Source organism: Vulpes vulpes, chromosome 2 (genome assembly GCF_048418805.1).
Source record: "Vulpes vulpes isolate BD-2025 chromosome 2, VulVul3, whole genome shotgun sequence".
In the NCBI taxonomy this organism is placed as follows: Eukaryota; Metazoa; Chordata; class Mammalia; order Carnivora; family Canidae; genus Vulpes; species Vulpes vulpes.
This window is the reverse complement of record NC_132781.1, coordinates 37,231,537-37,238,898: the sequence shown is the minus strand read 5'-3', so window position 1 is coordinate 37,238,898 and position 7,362 is coordinate 37,231,537.

Sequence of the window (7,362 nt, the reverse complement as noted above, 5' to 3'; positions counted from 1 at the left end):
TAATTAACATACAATTTTATGTTAGGATCAGGTGTACAATATAATGATTCAACAACTTTGTTACTCAGTGCTAATCATTATAGTGTAGTCTTCACCCCCTTCACCTATTCACCCATTCCCCCCACCCAAGTCCCCTCTGGCAGCCACAGTTTTGTTCTCTAGAGTTAAGAGTCTGTTTTTATCTGCTTCCAGCTTTGTTGAACCACTAGTAGATCCCCAAACACAACAGGCTTTTTGATTCCTCTTTACATTTGTTACTACTGTTCCTTTTACTTAAAATAGCTCTACCTGTCTTGTCTAATTTGTTGACATCTTATTTTTTTAAGGGTATGCAAACTGTGTCTCTCCTATAAACCTTTCCTAACTTTCCACAAAGCCCATCCCATTCTGCCACCACATAGTGACTACTCCCTTACCTGCTATATCATACACTACTATACCTATATATGTATATATATATATTTTTTTTTTTTTTTGCTTTGATTGAAAAGAGCTCTCTATCCTTAGCAGACTTGAAGCTACTTGAGAGCAAGGACTGTGTCTAATCTGTCTGTGTATCCCCAGGCCCTAGTCCATGCCAAGCACACAGAAAACAACAACCACAAACTTTGGGGAATAATAAGTGGGGAGTGGAGAAGAAAAATATCTTCAAAAACATCATCTTAAGGCATGGAATGATCACTCTGTTCATAAAAACAAGATATCCCAATTAGCTCCCACTACAGTGTTATCCAGACTTTGTGTTCTTACTTGTTACAGTTGAGAAACCATGTGTGTCTACCAGTCAGACCATACTGGTTTTTGGAGAAATTCCAGTTATACAAAACATGATTCAATTTCCTTGCCACTTTTATTGACGATGGTTCTAAATTGCTTTGTTTTGTTTTTTTCCCAAGAGGAAATGGTCCCTTAATGAGTCACCTGGACATTGTCAAGATCAGAATTGATATAAGTTTTACAGTTTCCATTTGACTTTATTTATTCAGCCCAAATTGATTACAAAGCACAAAGCAAAAGACATAAGTTCTCTCTTAAATCCACAAGGTTGGCAGTTTCAGGAATCTTTGTCTATTTTACTTCACCTCATTAACTCAATAAGATTTATTGACCACTTACTATGAAACAGGCTCTGTGCTAGGCAAACATAATATGAGAATAAGTGAGATACAGGCCCAATCCCACAAAAAGCTTAAAGTCTGGTGTGGGACAGATGTGGAAGCATAATTACAATGCAACAGGAAAAGAGCTAAAATAGAGGTATTTATGAGTGGCATGAGAATTCATGGAAAGAAGGTAGACTACATCAAGGAGGGGGCATTCAGGGTAAGCTTCATGGAGAAAAGGAGATATAAAACTGAGTTTTGAATAATGTAAGGAGTTTGCCAGGGAGGAAAAGGAGAGAGGACATTCCAAAAAGAAAGAAAAATATGTACAAAAGTTCTGAGTTAGAAGAAGTAATGCCAAAATGAGATGGTAAAATTAAAGTTTAGAGAGGATAATTTGCCTAAGGTCACACAGCTGGTAAGTAAGAGGGCTGGGGGTGGGGAGAGTTGAACCCAAGCTGAAATTATTAATGGGAGTGTGTCATATTTCTTTAGAGTATGGAAAATCATTGCTCAGGGCCTGGCATACAAGTTACAGGAGCTCAGACCACATTTAGTAGACAATGGGGAATTATAAGAGGATTTTTTTTAAAGATTTTTTTTTTATTTTATTCATGAGAGAGACAGAAAGAGAGTGAGAGGCAGTGACACAGGCAGAGGGAGAAGCAGGCTCCATGCAGGGAGGCCAGCGTGGGACTGGATATTCCGGGCCTCCAGGATCCCGCCCTGGGCTGAAGGTGGCGCTAAACCGCTGAGCCACCAGGGCTGCCCGGGAGGATTTTAAGCAGAGAAACAACATGGTCCCATTTGGGCTTCAGAAAGAGAATTCCAGCAGTGATTTTTTTCAAATATTAAAACTAAATTTATTTATTAATTTTTTGAGCAGTGCTATTATGAACATGTATGTACATGTATATATTTGAGTACTTGTTTGAGTACCTGTTTTCAGTTATCTTAGGTATATATCCAAGGGGTTGAATTTCTGGGTCATAAGTAATTCTATGTTTAATGTTTGGAGAAACCAACAAAGTTTTTTTCACAGTGGCTGAATCATTCTTACATTTTTAATACAAATACAAATATTCTTTTTTAAAGATTTTATGTATTCATGAGAGACACAGAGAGAGAAGCAGAGACATAGGCAGAGGATGAAGCAAAGCTCCCTGTGGGGAACCCAATGTGGGACTCCATCCCAGGACTCCAGGATCACGACCTGAGCTGAAGGCAGAGACACTCAACCACTGAACCACCCAGGTGCCCCACAAATACAAATACTTTTAACACAATGTATGGGAGTCCCTATTTCTCCATGTTCACTAATTTGGCAAATACATACTGATTACTTTAAATGTTCAAAATGCAGTGTGGGTGGGGTAGCTGGGTGACGGGCACTAAGGAGGGCCCTTGATGAGATGAGCACTGGGTATTATACTATATGTTGGCAAATTGAATTTAAATAAAATATTTTTAAAAATACAGTGTGGGGCTATAAAGTGGAAAGAAAGAAAAAAAATTAAAAAAAAAAAGAAAGAAAAAAAATAAAAAAAAAAGAGGAAAGAAATGGAACTGATATTTTAAGACATAATGAGGCCAGGTGTCATCTAGCTGATTACATTACAATTGTATAATCTAATTCATCAAATTCTTCACAACTCATGATTTAAAAAATTTTCTTGAAAATAGTTGACACACAATGTTACATTAGTTTCACGTATAAAACATAGTGATTCCCACACGTTTATATGATGTGCTATGCTCAACACAAGTGTATCTGCCATCTATCACCATACAATACTATTACAAGATCATTGACTATATTCCCTATGTTGTATCTTTTATTCCCATGACTTATGCATTCCATAAATGGAAGCCTATATCTCCGACCCCCTCTTCAACCATTTTGCCCATCTCCCCACCACAGCAGTGATTCTTAACACTGACTGCAATTAGAATCACTTGAGAAGCTTTCAGAAGCTTTCAGCTTTGAGAAGCTTTCAGAAGCTGGCTACTCTAATTTTTAATTTTTATTTATTTATGATAGTCAGAGAGAGAGAGAGAGAGAGAGAGAGAGAGGCAGAGACATAGGCAGAGGGAGAAGCAGGCTCCATGCAGCGGGAGCCCGATGTGGGATTCGATCCCGGGTCTCCAGGATCGCGCCCTAGGCCAAAGGCAGGCGCCAAACCGCTGCGCCACCCAGGGATCCCAGGCTGGCTACTCTAGAACTATTAAATCAGAATGTCTGGGAATGGGACCCAGTTTTCTTTTGCTTTGTTTTTCTTCCTTTTTTTTTTTAAAGTAGGCCCCAAGACCACTGTGGAGTCCAATGTGGGGCCTGAACCCACAACCCTGAGATCAAGACCTGAGCTGAGATCAAGAGTCAGACACTCAACTGACTGAGGCACCCAGATGCTCCATCTTTTGTTTTTTAAGTTCCTCAGAGGATTCTAACGTGTAGTGAGGGTCAAGAATCACTCAACTAGGAGAATGAGCTAAAAAATGGAAAAATACTAATACTTACTAAGCACCTACTATAATGAGATTTTGTTCCAAATGCTTTATACAATACAATGCTTTATACAATATAGTGAGATTTTGTTCCAAAAGCTTTATACAAATAACAAATGCTTTATATATATATATATATGGTATCCTGATGTACTTCAACCATTTTGAGCTCTGTATGGTTAACAATTATATTATTCCTAGCCTTCAAGGTAGATATTATAATCTATAACCCCTATTTTACCGATGAGGAAATTGAGGCACCGACTGGTGAAATAACTTGTCTAAGATTATTACATTAGTAGATACAACTGGATTCACCCATAAGTCTCTCTGATACCCCAAACCCATGTTCTTTCCACTATACATCATGCCTATGAACCTAGCTTAATTCTCTCAAAAGTCCTGAAATATCATGATCCTCATCTTACAAATGAGGAAATGAGTCCTAGACAACTTAATTTGAATAGGTCACAGGTGGAAAAGCCGGGAGGGATTTAAACTCAGACTTATTTAACACAACTACATGCTTAAGAAACTAAAGTATATAGCACGTATAGAGCATTTAGTGCAGTTCGTTCCTCTGAAAGAATGAAGGCATGGTGGATTATTAATATGATCCAGAGTATTATTATTTTTTTAAATTTATTTATTTAATTTATTTGAGAGAGAGCAAGAGTGCACGAGCATTGGGGGGGAGGGGCAGAGGGAGAGGGAGAGAAGGTCTTAAGCAGCTTCCATTGAGTACAGAGCCTAACACAGGGCTTGATCTCATGACCCTGAGATCACAACTTGAGCAGAAACCAAGCCAGAGGCTTAATCAACTGTGCCACCCAGGTATCCCCAGAGTATCATTCTTAGTAAGGAGAGCCATCCCTTAGCGATTCCTCCTTCCATCTTGGGTCTCAGGAAGCTAAAGCTCTGCTGAACTACCAATTCCAGGACGCTTCTTTGAGGGGAAAAGGGCACAATGAATTCTGCCATAACCCTCTATCGTATTTACCTAAAAAAACTTTAACCCTGGGCTAAATTCAACACTACAGTGTCTTCACATCTTTATCTAAGCTGCTGAATCATGCTGGTTGGTTTCTTTTCTTTTTTAATTTACTGTCTCCAACTCAAATGGGCATTCACTGCTCAGCAATGTTAATGCACTTTCCCACTAAGTTCATTTTCCCACTCTAGAGGACATTTTTTTGGTATCATTTCTTCCATCCTCAACCTTCCAATGTTCCCCGACAAAATCTCATCCCACTCTCATTCCACTAGTCTCCATTCTCTGTTGCATTGATGATTTATCTTTTCCATAGATCATTCCTTATGATTTACAAACATCTCTAGCACCTACCTTTAAAAACATCAAAAGCAAAAATCAAAAGCCTTCTTTGAACACACATTTGCTTCTAATTATCAGCCTACTTCCCTGTTTCCCTTCTCAGCTAGGCCTTTGCAAAGAATTGGGTTCATCACAGTCTTCTTTCCATCTTTATCAAGTCAATCATCTCCATCCATCATGCCACTGAAACTGCTGTTATCAAGATCACTTAGTGACCTCCATTGTCCAATGTAAGGATCTTTCTTCTTGTTTCTTAGCCTCTCAACAGCCTTTGAAACAGCTTCACTACCTTCTTCCTGAAAGGTTCTTCTGGCTTTGGTGACACCATATATTCCTTGTCTTCCTAACTCACTGGTTGCTTCTTCTCAAACTTTTGTTTTATAGGCATATCCTCCTCTACCTCATCTCTAAATGTTGGAGTACTCTAAGGGTTAGTCCCCTTCTCTTCCCTATTCACACGATCTAAGTGACTGCCTTCATAAGGATGCTTTTATTTTATTTTCTCATCATGACAACTGTACTCTTTAATCCCTACTCCCTATTTCCCCCATCCCCCCATCCCCCTCCCCTCTGGTAATCATCAGTTTGTTCTCTATGGTTAAGAATCTAGGGACACCTGGGTGGCTCAGTGGTTGAATGTCTGCCTTTGGCTCAAGGTGTGATCCCAGGATCCAGGATCGAGTCCCACATTGGGCTCCCTGCAAGGAGCCTGCTTCTCCCTCTGCCCCCCCCCCACCTCTCATGAATAAATAAATAAATCTTTTTTTTTTTAAGAGTCTACTGGGGATCCCTGGGTGGCTGGGCCAAAGGCAGCGGTTTAGCGCCTGCCTTTGGCCCAGGGCGCGATCCTGGAGACCCGGGATCGAATCCCACGTCAGGCTCCCGGTGCATGGAGCCTGCTTCTCCCTCTGCCTATGTCTCTGCCTCTCTCTCTCTCTCTCTCTGTGACTATCATAAATAAATAAAAAATTAAAAAATAAAATAAATTAAAAAAAATAAAGAGTCTACTGTGGTGCCTGACTGGCACAGTTGGTAGAGCATGAGATCTCAGAGTTGTAAGCTCAAGGCCCCCCAAAAATTTAAATTTTTTTTAAATTTTAAAAATAAAATATACCCGGAAATTCAAAAATATATATTTAAAAAACAGAAACTGCTTCTTGGCTTATCTCTCTGGTTTTTTATTTCCTTTGCTCATTTGCTTTTTAAATTCGACATAGGAGTTAGAGCATACAGTATTTGTCTTTCTCTGACTTATTTTGCTCAGCATTATACTCTCTAGCTCCATCTATGTTGTTGTAGATAGCAAGATTTTACCCTTTTTCATAGCTGAATAATATTCCATTTTACATAAAGATATTATATATCACATCTTCTTTATCCATTTATCTTTTGATGGGCACTTGGGCTGCTCCCACACTTTGGCTATTCTAAATAATGCTGCTATAAACATAAAGGTGCATGTATCCTTTGAATTAGTGTTTTTGTATTTTGGGGGTACATACCCAGTAGTGTGATTCCTGGATCATAGGGTAGTTCTATTTTTAATTTTTTGAGGAAACTCCATACAATTTTCCAAATGGCTGCACCAATTTGCATTTCCACAGTGTAAGAGGGTTCCTTTTTCTCCATATCCTTGCCAACATATATTATTTGTGTTTTTTATTTTAGCCATTCTGACAGGTATGAGGTGGTATCTCATTGTAGTTTTGATTTGCATTTCCCTGATGGTGAGTGATATTGAACATCTTTCCATGTGTCTATTGGCTATATGATCATGCTTTTACATACGGGTTTGTCACCACTTAAATAGGGATTAGGTTCTGAAGTTAGCTTATAAAGAGAAGATAATTCATGAAGTAGCATTATTCTTAAAAATTCCTTAAATTGGTAGTTGTGGTTTCATACATGTTGATTTTATACACGGTTGTGGCCATTTTTATGTGCCAAACTGAAGGCCAACACTCCATTTCCTAATAAGCTCTAAGTTAATTCTTTTCCTCCTGAGATAAGTTGTTTTTATGAAGTAACAGATGAGGTACTTGGGGTTTTGACTTAGGGGCTATGCTTCATGAAAAATATGTATTTTGGGGGCAGGTGGGTGGTTCAGATGGTTAAGCATCTGCCTTCAGCTCAGGTCATGATCTTGGGGTCCTGGGATCCAGCCCTATGTTGGGCTCCTCGCTCAATAAGGAGTCTGCTTCTCTCTCTGCCTCTCCCTCTGCTCATGCTTGCTTGCTCTCTCTCTCTCTCTGTCTCAAATGAATAAATAAAATATTTTTTAAAATACATATTTTTAAAGAGTGAACGCAACTGGAGCAGCAAGATTCTCCCATTATGGGAGGGGATCAGGGACTGAATCCATCTGAGAACACAGTAGATTTACATCCCTATCTTGCGCTTACTCCACACTTGCTTTCCTTG